Source organism: Patagioenas fasciata, chromosome 25, assembly GCF_037038585.1.
Source record: "Patagioenas fasciata isolate bPatFas1 chromosome 25, bPatFas1.hap1, whole genome shotgun sequence".
Taxonomy (NCBI): Eukaryota; Metazoa; Chordata; class Aves; order Columbiformes; family Columbidae; genus Patagioenas; species Patagioenas fasciata.
In genome coordinates, this window is record NC_092544.1 from 6997145 (window position 1) to 7012188 (window position 15044).

Consider the following 15044-nt stretch of genomic DNA (forward strand, 5'->3'; position numbering starts at 1 on the left):
TGTGAAATACAGCACTGGGAAACATTTTTTTATCCCTTTATGGTTCTTGTTTCTGAAGCTTTTAATGTCTGAGCTTTTTCTCTTCTTTCTTTTTTCGAAGAAGTGGGATTTGGTTAAGGAAGTGGCAATCCCCCCAATCTTTGGGGGGATTACTGGTACCTCACCAGCATGCGCTTGCAAAACTGATTGGTTTAGGTGAGTTTTCCCCTCTGCAGATGGGTAATGACACACTGCTCGGCGCAGGGCTGGATCTGTAGGGATATCCCTGCTTATCAAACTGTGATATCTTGGATACCTTCATTGACGTGAGGCTGATTCATACCTGCTCACAACAGGGCCCTGAGCTGCCGCATATCTATTTTTAGGAATAAATGAGACTATTTGGATTTTCAAAAATACTTATCACTTTGCCTGGGAAGTAAGGTCACTACAAATCTGGGGAGGGTAGATATAGAAGTGAGAGCTGTCCTCCCAGCTGCACACAGATGTGTTTGTGTGTTACTGCAGAGTGGGTCTGGTGGGCATTGCAGCTCTGACCTGTTCTCACAGCTCACGCTCATGTATCAGATTGTGCTTGTGTAATGGGGTTTTATATATAGGAGTGTACGTATGCACACACATTCATGTACCTGCAGGGACAGAAACTTTTTGTGTTATTAATTCCAAGACAGGTCAAGGAGGGAGCGCTTTGTGTTTTCCAGTATCCTGGAGAGCTGCAGATACTGGAATGGAATGGAATGGAATGGAATGGAATGGAATGGAATGGAATGGAATGGAATGGAATGGAATGGAATGGAATGGAATGGAATGGAATGGAATGGAATAGAATAGAATAGAATAGAATAGAATAGAATAGAATAGAATAGAATAGAATAGAATAGAATCCTTTTTTATTTTCAGGTTTGTTTCTAGCGTAGCTCAAACAGCGTTAGAGTGATTTACGAGCAGTTTATCCTTAAGCAGTTTGCACTGGGTGGAGATAAAATCTATTATTACTTCTGCCTCTCTTATCAGAAGTGAGATGCTCCAAGTGCTTGTGGGAGCCCTTGATTTGTTTTAGACCTGAGTGTGAGCAGCTCTGGCCAAGCAAAGGGACAGTGTGGGGGGCTCCAGGTGCTTTGGGAGCTTCTGCCCCTTCCCAGCCCTCAAACACTTTGCAGCCGGCCTGCACGTGAGATGGTCCCACCTGGAGCTGCTTGCGCTCCTCTGTCACAGTGTCCAAGGCAGCTCAGGCAGCTTTAGGAGCAGGATCACTTTATTGACTTCTATGTCATAGTCCTTTCTAGAAGGAGGGCACAGGAGGTGTGTTCTGGCGATGGTTCAAGCCCCAGGAGCCCCTTGGGGTTCTGCGCGCAACTCAGCAGAGCCTCAAGGACTGGACCGAGACCAGAGGGGCTGCAGCATCAGAGAACAAAAGACTTGGTTTTCTTAGCTGCCCTGTTCATAGCTATAGCACCACTCATAGGTGCTTGGCCATAAGGACCCCTTTTCCCAGTTTAAATTCACACCAAATACATTAGTTTTGCAGGTTCTTCGCCTGTGCCCTGCGCTGAGGGTGTGAGTTCCAAGCACACAATGTAACCCAGGACCCGGCTGCTCCGCGCTGCTCCTGCTGCCGCAGGGGGAGTATCTCTCCAGAAGGGTTTGCCTTAAAACTGTGCTGTGATTTTCTCCTTTTATTTTCTTTTCTCATGTACAGCGCCTCAACGAGAACCTGAGGAAGCTCACAGCCAAGTTTGAGAAGGCCACTTCCGACAAACTCAAGTGTCAGCAAGAAGCCGAAGCGACAGCGTGTACCATTGCTCTTGCGAATCGACTGGTGAGTGTCAGCAGATGCAGCTCTGGTGGCATGAATGGGAGGTACCAGGTGCTGCTGAGATGCGAACCACGTGCGCACAGCACGTTACATCCTCTCATTTTTTTGGAATATGTTTCCTGCACTGCAGCAAGTTTCAGTAATGAAAATGATTTTGCATTGGCTGTTTTCATACATCAGGGTAGGCACTGCTCATATTGCTATACCCTCTTCACAGGTCTCATCTCCTTTTTGTTACTTAAAAGCTTGATCAAGTACTGATGAGCCAAAACGATATTACTCAAAAATCGTATCATTAAAAAAAAAAAAGACAGGAATATGCCAGTAGCTTTGCAGGTTTAGAAATTATGAAAAGTTAATAGTGAAAAGCTCTAAAAAAGCAGCGCATGTCTCCATTATCAGTCCATCGCTATGCATTGCAGTCTATTGTATCTTCAAAATATGCAGCCTCCTAGTCCTCTGCAGGGGCAATGCCCTTGTCACTACTTCACAGATAAGACACTGAGAGATGATGGCTTCTGTTCACACTAGCTGGAGCCCCAGCTCACATCCAGTGCCTTAATTGCCCTTAATGCTTTGCATTTTGGCTTCCGCACTGGCTGTCAGCTCCGAGCGAGCCAGTTCTTCCTCTGAGCAATGGAACAGGGCTGCAGGAGACTGACTGGTGCTTGAGCTCTGCCCTGCCAGGCGGTGGTGTTGGAGCTGGTTCTAGCAGCTGATTCTGCTGACTCAAGCTCCCCCGCTTGCACACAAAGGCACCATTATCATAGAATCACAGAATCATTTGGTTGGAAGAGCCCCTCAAGATCATCAAGTTGAACAGTTAACCCACCCTGGCACTGCCCCATGTCCCTGAGAGTGTCATCTCCATCTATTCAACCCCTCCAGGGCTGGTGACTCCAGCACTGCCCTGGGCAGCCTGTTCCAATGCCCCACAGCCCTTTGGGGAAGAAATTGTTCCCCAGATCCAACCTCAGCCTCCGCTGGCGCAACTTGAGGCCGTTTCCTCTCATCCCATCGCTTGTTCCTGGGGAGCAGAGCCCGAACCCCAGGCTCCAAGCTCCTTTCAGGCAGTTCAGAGATCAGAAGGTCTCCCCTCAGCTCCTGTTCTCCAGCTGAACCCCCCAGGTCCCTCAGCCGCTCCCATCACACTTGTGCTCCAGCCCCTCACCAGCTCCGCTCCCTTCTCTCAACTCTCTCCAGCACCTCAAGGCCTTTCTTGGTGTGAGGGGCCAAAAACTGAACGCATTGATATAATCTCAGTGGAAAGCCCCAATTTTTCCATGTTTTTAAAATATCCGACATGCTAGACCTGCAGGGAAGATGCAGGTGGAGGTCTGGACTTAGGCAGTTGCGTTCCCACATTGCAGCTCTTCATGTGCAGAGCTCCTCCCGTGCCCTGTTTTGGGTGAGGGATATGTGCACAGCTGCCGAGCCTGTCCTGTGACCTGGCAAAACTCACTGAAACGTGTGGCCCCTGCTTTGTGACCTGCAGCCTGGGCCTGCAGCAGCCCTGAAAGGCAAGCGGCCGTGCTGCTCTTCCTCCCAGCGGCAGGGGAGATGCTGTGTTTGAACCGCTCTCTTTCCCAAGAGACTCGGCCTGTATCTCCAGGAGACCATCCTGCCTGCTCTGCCCATCTTCAGGGATGCAGGTTGGTCTCTGTGTTGTTGAAGCTGCTACTGCTGGTGGAGCTGGTGGCAGCTGCATCCCAGTACAAAGGTATGTCTAGAAGTGATGCAGGATTCTCTGATTGGCTGTAATCTGTATATAAAGTAAAATATCTGTTTGCATCTATCCCAATGTAGCATGCAGTGATAAATATAGAAGTCAAATGGTTAAGCTTTTTGCTTTGGACATGCAGAGTTGTGCTCTGTTCCACATTTCGTACTCTCAGACCTTCTTAAGTGACCTTCAGCAAATTGCTTTAGCCTGGATTTTCAGAACTGTTTAGATTTCGGGTGAGTTTTCACAGACACATGAAAAAGGGCAGGAAAGTGTTCCCCAAAAGTGCGGAGTTCACCTGCTGCGTGCTTGGGTACTGGGAAACTTGGGAAAAAAGACCCTTCATCTTGAATATCTGTGTGCCTGCGTTGGAAGAGCCGCGTGCAGCCCGGCTGCGGCACAGGCGGCTGCTTTGCCGACAAATGCGTTTGGGACTCTGAGATGCTCAGATATCCGGGGTCAAAGACAAACAGCAGAAAAGTCCCTTCCTGTGCCGATTTAGATCTGTTTTATGCAACCGCTGAAGGAGTTTTATGCTTTCATGTTCTTCAGGTTAAATCTCGCTGAATGCTTCTGAAGCATTTAATTAAAACAGGAAAGTAGCTTTTTCTTTTGAAAGAGCCATTGATGTTTCCGGGGAGATTTTGAAGGATGAGTATTGCCCTGTGTCTTTCTGCAGACTAACAAAATCACATTGAACGTGTGACATGGAGGTAGATTGTGGCTCACATAGAAGAACCACAAAATAGAAGAAAATATTTCATTAAAAAGAAACATAGAAATGATGGTTGCAATTCTTTTCATATAAATATGTGTGTGTGTGCTTTACACTGAATACGGCTTAATTTCACCTTGATTAGTACCACTGTAGTGACAGATTGTCACCTGTGATGTATCTTCCTACATGATTTTTTTTAAGTTTGATAATTTCCTTTAAAAGCAACTATTTCAATTCTGAAATCAAGATAAGACATAGGAATCAAGCTTTAGAAAATCTTTCTTTGGTTGCAACTGCATTTTTAGCAATGATCTCTGCACTAGTCTGTGGTCTGACAGCACGGAGTTTGTGTCATGGGCGGTATAACCTCAGTGAAGCAATAGGAATATATTGGCTCTGAAACGTGTTCTTTCCCTTGCTCATGACCTGGGGACGCTCACAGGTTTCTTTCATCTTGAAATGCTTTGGGTGCATTTGGATGCCTTCCAAATAATGAGCGTGCTAGCTGTGATAAAGAAAGGTTTCTAACTGCAGGAAGGAAATGAACTCGTTTTCAGCCAGAGCAGCACAGCCACTGCAGACAAGGACACACAGGGCTCCACAGCTCTGCTTGTGTGGAAAGATGTGGAAGATGTTCCCCGGGGTGCTGCAGCACTGCTCTGTCCCCTGTGAGTGTATCTGCTCCCAGTGCTGCTGGGTGACCCAGCTCCATCTGCCCTTGCCTTCCTTTCCTTCTGTGTGTGTGTGTATTGGTGGGGGAAACATCACTAGGAAGACGATCAGCTGCGAGTCCAAGCTCTGAAGAAAGCCGTGAGAGAAAGAGAGGAGAAAACACAAAAGGAGATGGAGCTTTTGAGGGCTAAGAAGAAACTCGAAGCCCTGAAAAAGGAACACCAGAAGCTCAGCAGCCAAGTGCAGAAGCACTCCATCTTCAAAAACTACCTGGAGGATGTGGTGAAGATCTCCCCACAGGTGAGTTTGGACATGAGAGACAGATCATGGCCTCAGGGAGGGCTGTATGTGGATGTTAAACCTGGAGGAGATAAGGCAAGTCCAGGGAAATCATGACACTTGGTCAAACCCAGAGACCTCAGGTGGGATGGGAGGAGGTTCCCTGCAAGCCAGGTGAGCCAAGGGGACCAGAGTGAGGGGAGGAAAAGCAGAAAAGGAGACAAAAGCTTGAGAAAACCCAAGAAAAAGTGTTAGAAGGGGGAACAGCACAGAGCTGAGGGGCATGGGGACCCCTTTGTGTCACTGTTTCACGTGACATGGATGGTTTGGGAGGAGGGCCAAGCTGCCCAAGAATGGGAGCCCAGGCAGCTGTCGGGAAAGCTGAGCCCTTCTCAAGGGTGTGCGGGCGTCCCTCCCTGCATCGCTCGCACTCCTGCGGCCCGGCTGCCCCACTCCCATGGCTGGGTGACTTGGCCCTGGCAGCTGCACTTGTGCTTTGTTTCCTATCAGAGCACTGGGGGGTGGTACGACATCTCCCCTTGCTGCTGGCAGTGGCAGCTCTGGGACCGGCACAATGGGGCCATCAAACAGGGAATGTGGCGACGCTCACAAACCAACTGGGGCAGCAGGCTCGCCAAGAGGGGAAATCTTTCAGCTGGGGGAGGTGTTGTCCCTGGTCAGGACAGGGTGCCAAACAGCACGAGACTTGCAGTCATGAGGGGAGGGCAGGGGCATTACTAAACCCAGGATCCTTGTGCTGCAGTTTGAGGACATCCAGGACGTCATTTCCCGCTACAAGCTGCTGGTGAGGACGCGCAAGGACCTGCAGCAGTCCCAAGAGAAGGACAGGGAAATGATGGAGCAAGCCAAGGTGCTCCTGGATCAGTACGAGGCAGAGAAAGCAGCTGAGATCCTGCAGTGCCAAAATGAGCTGGAGCAGCTCCAACGACGTTTTGCGCAGGCTCAAAGTGATGTCCGCTTCTGGGTGAGGAACTGCGGGATGGGCAGGGGAAGATCTCCAAGGCCTGGCTGGGTGAAGCCACAGGGTCATGGCAAGGCACAGTGGCAGACTTTGTAATTGGAGGAGATGCCTCATTTCATCCCTGCAGCAGGGGGCTGCAGAATGACAAATGACAGACCAGGTCTGGAGCAGGTTATGTCAGGGCTTAAAACAAGTCCAACAGTGACCCAACTGGTGGTCATCTGGGCTGTACCAAGGCACATGAATGTGTAGAAACGCGCGCAGCTCTGCTGGCCTCTGTTCCCTTTGCATCACTCTGAGGGGGCCTTGCCAAATTCCCTTCCTGGATACTCCAGGCTGCAGGAGTTGAGTCCCACCAGGCAAAGCTGGAAAGCGCGTGGTCTGGGCGGGTGGTGGTGGGATGCGCTGCCCCCAGGGTGTCAACTATCGGGGTATCTGGAGGACCCACTGGAATGAGGGGTGCAGGAGCTGGCAGAGAGATGGGGCTGCTCAAGGAGCAGCTGTGGTAGTTCCTGGATCTGCTTCCACCACACCGAGCTGAACCAGCTCCAGCATAGCCCTGGGTGAGGACAGGTTCTTCCTAGCAAAACAAAGGAGTGCGGAAGCCAGGCTCTCCAGCACTGAAGCTAGGGACTAACTGGGGGGACGGGGTGAGGGGGTAACCAGGGGGCTGTGCAAGAAGCCGGGCTGACTGTCGGCAGCCGGAGGAGGGGAGCGCTTTGCTCTGGGTCGGGGGACCCAGAACTGGGGGGACGCAGCAGCTCCGCGCCCCGCCCCGGGGGGCCCACAGCCCCATGTCGCAGCACTTTGCAGCCGCAGGAAAGCGCCCGGCACTTCCGGTTGATGGGCGCTCTGGTCACGCCCACAGCCCTCGGCTGACAGACGGAGCCCTCGTTTAGTGAAACGCCTGGGAGCGGAGAAGCTTCTGGAGCACTGACCGTATACGGGCCCAGCTCGGATTCCCTTGGGCTTGACAAGGAGGCTGTGGGACCTTCCGGCGGTTTCGGTGCGGGGCTGCGGGCGGAGCGTTGTCCTCAGACTGCGGACCCTGCGGGAACTCCCCGGGCAGAACCCCCCCGCCCCGCCGGCCGGTGGTTGTGTCTGCTGGGGACCCTGCGGAGCCGCCAGCTTTCGTGAGTGGGGATGTGCCTTTGGAATTGTCATTCAAAGGGTAGACGAGCACAGCTCGGCTTCAGCCAGGACGCCTCTGTGCCTTTAGTTTTTGTTTTTCCCTCACCTTCCCTTTCGCGCGGAGCGGCCCGGCCCGGGACGGGGGGGTGTGGGTGTGTGTGCTGAGGGAACACCTCGTACCCAGCAGCCTGCTCCGTGCCGCTGCTCCTTGTCCCTGCATTTATATACGATACACAAATGTAAAGCAAACGGGGGGGGTGCGTGGGAGCAGGAGCGGCTGGGGGCTCCCGGGCCGGGCCTGACGCCTGCAGCGCCTCACGCTTTCCCGCTCCCGTCGCGCCGCCATCTTGGGCGCGGGCAGTGAAGCCGCCGCACTGAGGCCGTGCCCCGTGCCGCCGGGGAGGAGGGGAGCTGGTCGCTCTGGGAGCCGCTCTTGGGAAGCAGGCGGCGCACCCCGCCGAGGAGGGGGAGTTAACGTCCTTCGAGTCCTCCTCCTCGGGTACCGGCGCCGTTCGGGCGGTGGCTGATGAGGTGTCTGTGGCGGGGCGGGGAGAGCGCGGCCGCTGTGCCCTCACTAGAGATGGCGGCGGGGCGGTCTCTGGCGCGGACAGGACGGCGGCCGCGGGGAGCGGCGCTCCAGCCCTATCTGTGATAATAAGAATTAAAAGTGTGTGGGGAAGGAATATATTAGTGGAAGATTCCCCAGCTTATTTATTAGAGACAAACGTTTTACAGGCTCTGGGTGTGGAAGCACAGTTACTGCCTGGGGGGGTGATAAGGAGAAAATTTGAGAGCTATTCTATTACCTGGAAGTTTGTGTTGGTTTTGGCCAGGGTGGAGTTAATGTTCTTTGTGGTACCTAGTATGGGACTATGTTTTTTGATTCGTGCTAAAAGCAGTGTTGATAATACAGAGATGTTTTTGGTACTGTTGAGCAATGCTTGCACAGGGTGGCCTGTTCTGCCTCCCACACTGCTCCACCAGCAAGTGGGCTGGGGGGAAGCGACAGCCAGTGGCACACTTATCTAAGCTCTTAGAGCCAGTGTCTTGAGTGTGTGCAAACTGCAGCAGTCACCGCTCTTCTGGTGAAAGAAAGCAGGAAATTAAACCCTGCTGCTTTCCTGTGGAGAGATGACAATGGGCTGCACCTCCTCATAGATGGGACTTCAGGGATAATTCAGGGGAAAAGACACAATGGGTGTGCCATCGTTGAAGGTGTGAGTGGTGAAATAAGAAACGGGCAGGTTACCTAATAACTGGTCAGCTCAAACATGCCAGCTATACGCTGTCAATCAGGCACTGCAAATGTTAGATGGAAAAGAAGGTACCGTCTGTAACGGTTCTAGATATGCATTTGGAGTAGTGCACACCTTTGGGAAAATCTGGGAAGAATGGGGTCTAATTAATAGCAAAGGGAAAGAATTGGTTTGTGAAGAACCAGTTGGACAAGTGTTACATAATCTGATGTCACCAATAGAAGTGGCTGTAGTACATGATGTCCATTGGGACATCAGAGGGGAAACTCCTTTTGTGTCAGGGGAGATTGGTTATCAGATGAAATGGCCTGAGAAGCAGCCTTAAAACCTGAAGTGATAACTGTAAGTTATCTCACGCTTGAGGTCCTGGCCTCACAGGAAATTCCAGTTTTTGATGAAAAATAAGAAGTCCTCCAAGAATTAGGAGCCAGGGAACAGAGTGGGAAATGGGTACTCCCTGATGGTAGAGAAATGTTAAATAAGCAAACCATGAGGGAGGTATTAGCGATTCTACATCAGGAGAGTTATTGGGGAACACAAGCAATGTGTGACGTAATACGGGAATTTATACTATAGCCAAGCAAATTTGTGAAAGATGGGTGGTTTGTAAAAGAAGAAATAAAAAGGCACTTAAAAAGCAGCCTGCAGGAGGGCAGGGTCCAAGTTTACAACTCTCTCAAAATATTCAAGGTGATTTGCCTGTAGCTGGTGGAATTAAATACATACTAGTGTTGGTTGATCACCTTGCCAGCTGGGGAGAAGCTTTCCTCCTGAGCACTGCCGCAGCAGCAGTGGTAGCAAAAGTTTAATAACAGGTGGACCTCCACAGTTTGAAACTAAGGATTTATTTCTCAAAAACTGTATACTCGGGTTGTCTTGCCTATCTTCTCTCAGGCACAAGGCCGTCTGGCACAAACTCTGCCTTTAGAGTTTGCAGCTCACAAGTTTCAGCCTGAAAACTGGGTCCTGGTCAAATCCTGGAAAGAAACGGAAGCTTCAGCCAGATTGGGAAGGAGCATTTCAAGTTCTGCTGCTCACCGAGACAGTGGTACGACCAGCTGAGAAAGGGTGGACTCATTAGACACGGATTAAAGAGCCAATGGAACCTCCAAAGGACAATGACGAGTGGCAAGTATTGACAACTGATGACCCCCTTCGACTAAAGAGACAGAGATGAAAATGAAATGAAACCTTTGGGGATTGTTAATCCTGTGTATGTAGAATTTACAAATGGGTTACTTAACAAACGTCACTGAAACTGAAGGTTCCCTAACAATTTGAGTAGATGATTGCCACATCCTTAACTGTGGGGATGTACAGAGCTGAAGAGAATGGAGTTATGAAAAGAAACGTGTCCAAGGGGCCTGAGTCTAAGGATGATTTAAATAAGTGCACAGTTTTTGTTGCTGTCTCTCATTGCCCCTCCTGGTACAGTGTTATTTGGAGCACAGAGTTTAGGGGATGGACAGTGAGCAATGAACGGTTATAGAGTTGAAAAGAAAAATGACCCTATCTAAAGGACAGTCTCTCCCAGGATGTGAGTCTCTGCAGTGCAACCCTTTGCTAATTGCAAGACAGAGAGCAGATGATTCAGTAGGTGGGGTTTATGGATCACAAATAGACATTAGTAGAAAAGATGCCCTGGGAAGGTTCAACATATATGGAGGTACAAATGCCTGGGTAGAATGGATCAAATATATGGTGCAAAGCCTAAACGAGCAATTGCTATGCCTGTGCGGCAGGAAGGCCTGTGGCCCAAGTGGTACCCTTCCCTCTGGGGTGGAGCGAAGATTGACAGGGGATGGAGTGCGTCTTAGCCTTATGCCAAGACTCTACGGCATGGAGAAATAAGTCGTGTCGTACTCTCTCCCTCCTGTTTCCAGCTTTGCAGGGAAAAATATCAAAATTCCCCTGGCATTTTCAGGAATAATTGAAAATCATACTGCCTGTCTCTCACGACGCGGCAGGAATGATACCAAGTTCCTAGGAACATGAGTAGGTGTGCAGAGACACGGGAAGTTGGTCCTCATATGTCCTCAAATGCTTCTTGAGTGGATCTTTGGTGGTACTGTGGGAAGATGACACTTCATTCCATTTTATCCCCCACTGGGAAGGTACCTGTGACGTCGTACAATTGGAAATTCCTTTTACCCTGGCATTTGAACCCTGTGATCCATCAGGGCAACAGAAAAAGGAGTTGAGGGCTTTCCTCTGATGACAGGGTTTATTTCAATTAGATTGGGGTCCCCAGAGGAGTCCCCAAGGAACACAAAGCAAGAAGTCAAGTTAGCTGCGGGTTCTGAGTCCTTTTTGTTTTGGTAGGTAACTACAAACAAGAGTGTAGACGGGATAAATAACATTTATTTATAAGTTATACTAGACAAGCAGTTAAATGAATCACCAAGCAATTAGATGCTACTAGTAGAATGGCATGGGAAAATAACATGGTCCCAGATACGATGTTGGCAGAAAAAGGTGATATATGTCTAACCACAGCTTCAGCAGAAGAATTGGCTGAGAATTCAGGTGTAGATAGTCCACTCATGGGATTGTTAGAATCTTGGTTTGGAATATTGAGAGAAATTACTTCTTTAATCGAAGTAACAGAAGCACTGATTTCTATAGCATGCTACATCATTGCGTGTCTGCGAGGACTTGTTCAACACCTTATTGGACAGCTCTATCAAAGCAAGTGCCTTTAGGGCCACTGCCATGCTCAGATAAAATGATCCTGCTAAAAGAACAAGAAGAAAGAAAGAACAGCAAATGCATAACTCCAGAAGAAAAACGTGAAATCGTGTTGTCTAGGCTTGAAGCCACCTATACAACTGTATCATAAGAAAATGCAAAACCTCCTCCATTTCAGTCCTGCAGCTCAGCACTAGTTTTTCCTCTTCCCTCCCTTTGTCCTGCTCCCTTTGCTTTCTCCCTTTGTTCCATATCCTTCTGCACAAAACCACCGTGACTCAGCCTAAGTAGATCTGCCGCTTATTCTTTTGTACTGCCAGCAGATTGTGGAAGTAGAGTATAAAACCCATCCTTATGGAGAGATCTTTGCATTTTAGGCTTAGTCTAAGTGTCTCAAGTAGCCGGGGTTTTTGTTTGGGCCTAATCCATCAGGTCTGATGGCTTCCCTGCTCGTCTCCAGATGTATGTGGTAGAAAATATCAAGCAAGGAAACGTCCTTTGGCATATTTTGCCTTGCCTTATTTCCTTCTCATCCTGTTCTCTGTCCCAGCCTCTCTCACTAAGCCCTCGTCTGGCTGCATGTCTCTTCTTTCCTCTCTCCTTTTCTCAAACTCTCCTGCTTCCTGGCTTTTGTCTTTCCATTCCTCCATTTCAGTCCTGCAGCCCGGCACGAGATTTTCCTCTTCCCTCCCTTTGGCTTGCTCCCTTCGCTTTCTCCCTTTGTTCCATATCCTTCTTTCCAACTTGTCTCTTGGAGACTTTTGGCCACGCTGGACCCAAGTCTGGGGATGTTTTGGAAACTTTTCCGAGGCCTCGCTGGTGACAGGGGGGACAGCAGGCAGTGACAGGCCCGGGGCTGACAGGCTCCCCCTCCCCTAGGGGGCGCTCGGCTGCCACACCCAGCTGACATAGAACCTTTGTCACAATGCCCGCTACCGTGGGGAGGATGCGGGCACTCTGCGGGTGACAGGGACACAGCAGGACTTGGTGTCAGCTCAGCAAGTTCTCAGTTCCCCAAAGAAGCTGAATGAGGTGTGTTTAATACAGTAAGGTGTTACGTATTCATAATGACCCCAGGAACGCCTCTACATATTCATAACCTTTCCCGCTTCTTCTTAAAATGAGTCCCAGGTGATCATTTCCGTAGTCTCCTCCTTGACCCCTCCCTGTTGCACCTGCGCAGTGCCATCTGGTGGTCTTGAGGAGGGTCTTTGGATGAAGGCTCCTTCAGCCTCGTCACAGTGACCTCTTTACCTTTGGCTCATTATGTTGAGTGGACTGGAACCCAAGCTGCCAAGTCGATTGAAATCAGACTGGTTACCCCCTTTTGCTGTAAATCTTCGTTATCTCGTCTTCTCAAGTTTACATCTAGGTGCTGTAAAACCTCTTACCTTGGCATTCGACGAGGTTCTGTTTTTTCTTAACATAATGGGTTAGTTAGTTAGTTAGTTCCCTCTGTCAGTTCCCCCCTTTTCGGGAAGGTTAGTAAATTCTTGTACTAACGTGATGATTCCCTATTTAACCTTTTCTCGGACCACAAGTAAGAAGGCTGCTTCGACAGGAGAAGACTTATCTTTCTCCCTCAAAGAACAAACAAATTCTCATGTTGAACAAAACATTCGTGTTGCTCTTCTGGGGCAGCTGATGACCGGGTGGCTGGTGCCCCGGCAGCAATGGCATCTGTTGGGCTGCAGCGGGAGCTCGCGCTCTTTGGCGTGGTGACCCCGCTCACTGCAGTTCCTAGCGCTTTCCTTTTGGGTTTCTTATTCCCAGTGCGATGGCCAGGTCCAGTTTGGTGTTATCTTTTAAAATCATTAGTTTATAGCCCATTCCTTTTGCTGCCATTTCAGGATCTATAGGCGTGCCTGAGATTTGCATGGCTTGGACTACTGAATGTATTAACCGAACAAAGCACGGGGTCATACGTGGCACAAACAGTAAACCCAGAAATGCACATACTATCATGAAGCCTATTTTCTTCCACCAGGCTCCCCCAAATAAGTTACCCCACCAATGGCTAGTAAGTATAGAATTGCATTTCTGTACTGGTACATGTGCAACGCGTTTTATCTCCTCTGCTATTTTCATTATGGCTTCCCCATCGTTATCTCTTTCCAAACAACACTCCGAAGTGTTCAGTTTCCCACAGACGCCCCCCTCTCTTCAGCTAAAAGCCAATCTCACGCTCCCTGATTTTGGTACACTGCAGCTCTGGTCTGAGACAATTGTCTCGCTATGAGATTCGGTGCCTCAGCCGTCTGGTTGCTTATTATTTCAACCACTGCTTGCAACCGAATAATTTGGTTTAGCATATATATAGGGGTACGGGATCCCCAGTTTCCATCTTGGGCCCATGTGGCTGGATCATAGTATTCAAATATTCTTTGTGCAGGCCATTCACCATCTTTCCAAGTTTGCATTCCTCCTATGGGGCATTTATTAAACTCCTCTCTGTTTCAAGTTTTGTCTTGCACTCCCCCTCCATCTGAATAGCCCCTCCTACCAGCTTGTGTAAAACAGATGCTCTGTTCTCCCCTAGGGCAGGAGGCAGAGCCTACAGCAAGTCCACCTTTCTCTAGGTTAGTTGCTACCCATAATTTCTGCCCTTGGATTTCACACTTCTCCAATTTTGTTCTATCATAACATCCAGAATTAATACGAGTGTGATAATGTAGAACATATTGGGTTAGTCTTCCTATTCTCACACGCTCGTAGCACTTGGTACAGGGATTAGCCAGGCTAAGTTGGGAAGAATAAGTCACCGCTCCTGGCAAGAGGATCAGGTCCAGGTTTCCACGCTCTCTGGCCGAGCAGGTTGCAGCCGGCAGCCGAGTTCGTCGTCTTCTCGGCAGCGAGGGCCGTGTCCCCGCCTTTCCTGTTTTTGTCGTTAGCGTGGCGATTATCGTTTCCCAACTCTTGGCCTTCACTTCCCAGGAACAACAGGAGCAACACGGAATTTGATTTCTCTGTCTGCACTCTGTTCTCTTCATCACTGGTGGGCTCTAAATTCCCATTCACCCCTTCAGTAAATACCTCCCACCATTCTTGGCTATTTTTTTTCTATTCTTCCAGTGGCAACTGGAATCCTCAACCGAGCTCTGGTTTCCTGATCTTCTATTCTTAGACATTTCTTACACAATCCTGTTGGTAAGTTCCCTTTGTGGATATGCTTATACCACAGTCCATTTACAACCCCGAGTCAACTTCAATTTCAGTTTGCCCGGTTCTTGAGATACTTTCAAGGTTCTTTCTTCCGTCAGGGGTCCTTTAGCTTGAGAGACGTGTGTCCATCTTTTCTCTGCCCTCCAAACAGCTGGTTCTGTAGTTAACAAAACAAGAAAAAGGCCATGAGGAAAGAAAGGGAAAAGGGAAAAGGGGCGAGATCCTCGTGATCTCCCACTTTTATATGAAGTATTCACGTGAACAGAATGTTATTCACCATTGGTCAGTCGCTCAGTCATCAGTTTTCTCATTGCCCCCCTCGCGAGATGTCCATCCGTGCTTATCAATAAGTTTGCATTCCCTTGCTGGGTTTAACCAAAACATGTGTTGGGTTCTCCAGGAAAATGCAGCTGATATGAAGGCTTTAGCTGACAGGCAAATTCACTAAAAGAGAAACTTGTTTTTAACAAAACCAGGACATAAACGTAGCAATGGAATGAAAACTTATTGATAAGCACGGATGGACATCTCACGAGAGGGGCAACGAGAAACTGATGACCAACTGTGTATAACATTCCATTCACGTGAATACTTCATATAAAAGCGGGAGATCACGA

General features: G+C 49.2%; 1 pseudogene; it reads left to right on the top strand.

Moving 5' to 3' along the window:
* The window catches only part of LOC136112395 (dynein axonemal heavy chain 9-like), a 141580-nt pseudogene that overhangs the window by 116073 nt on the left and 10463 nt on the right, over positions 1-15044 (top strand).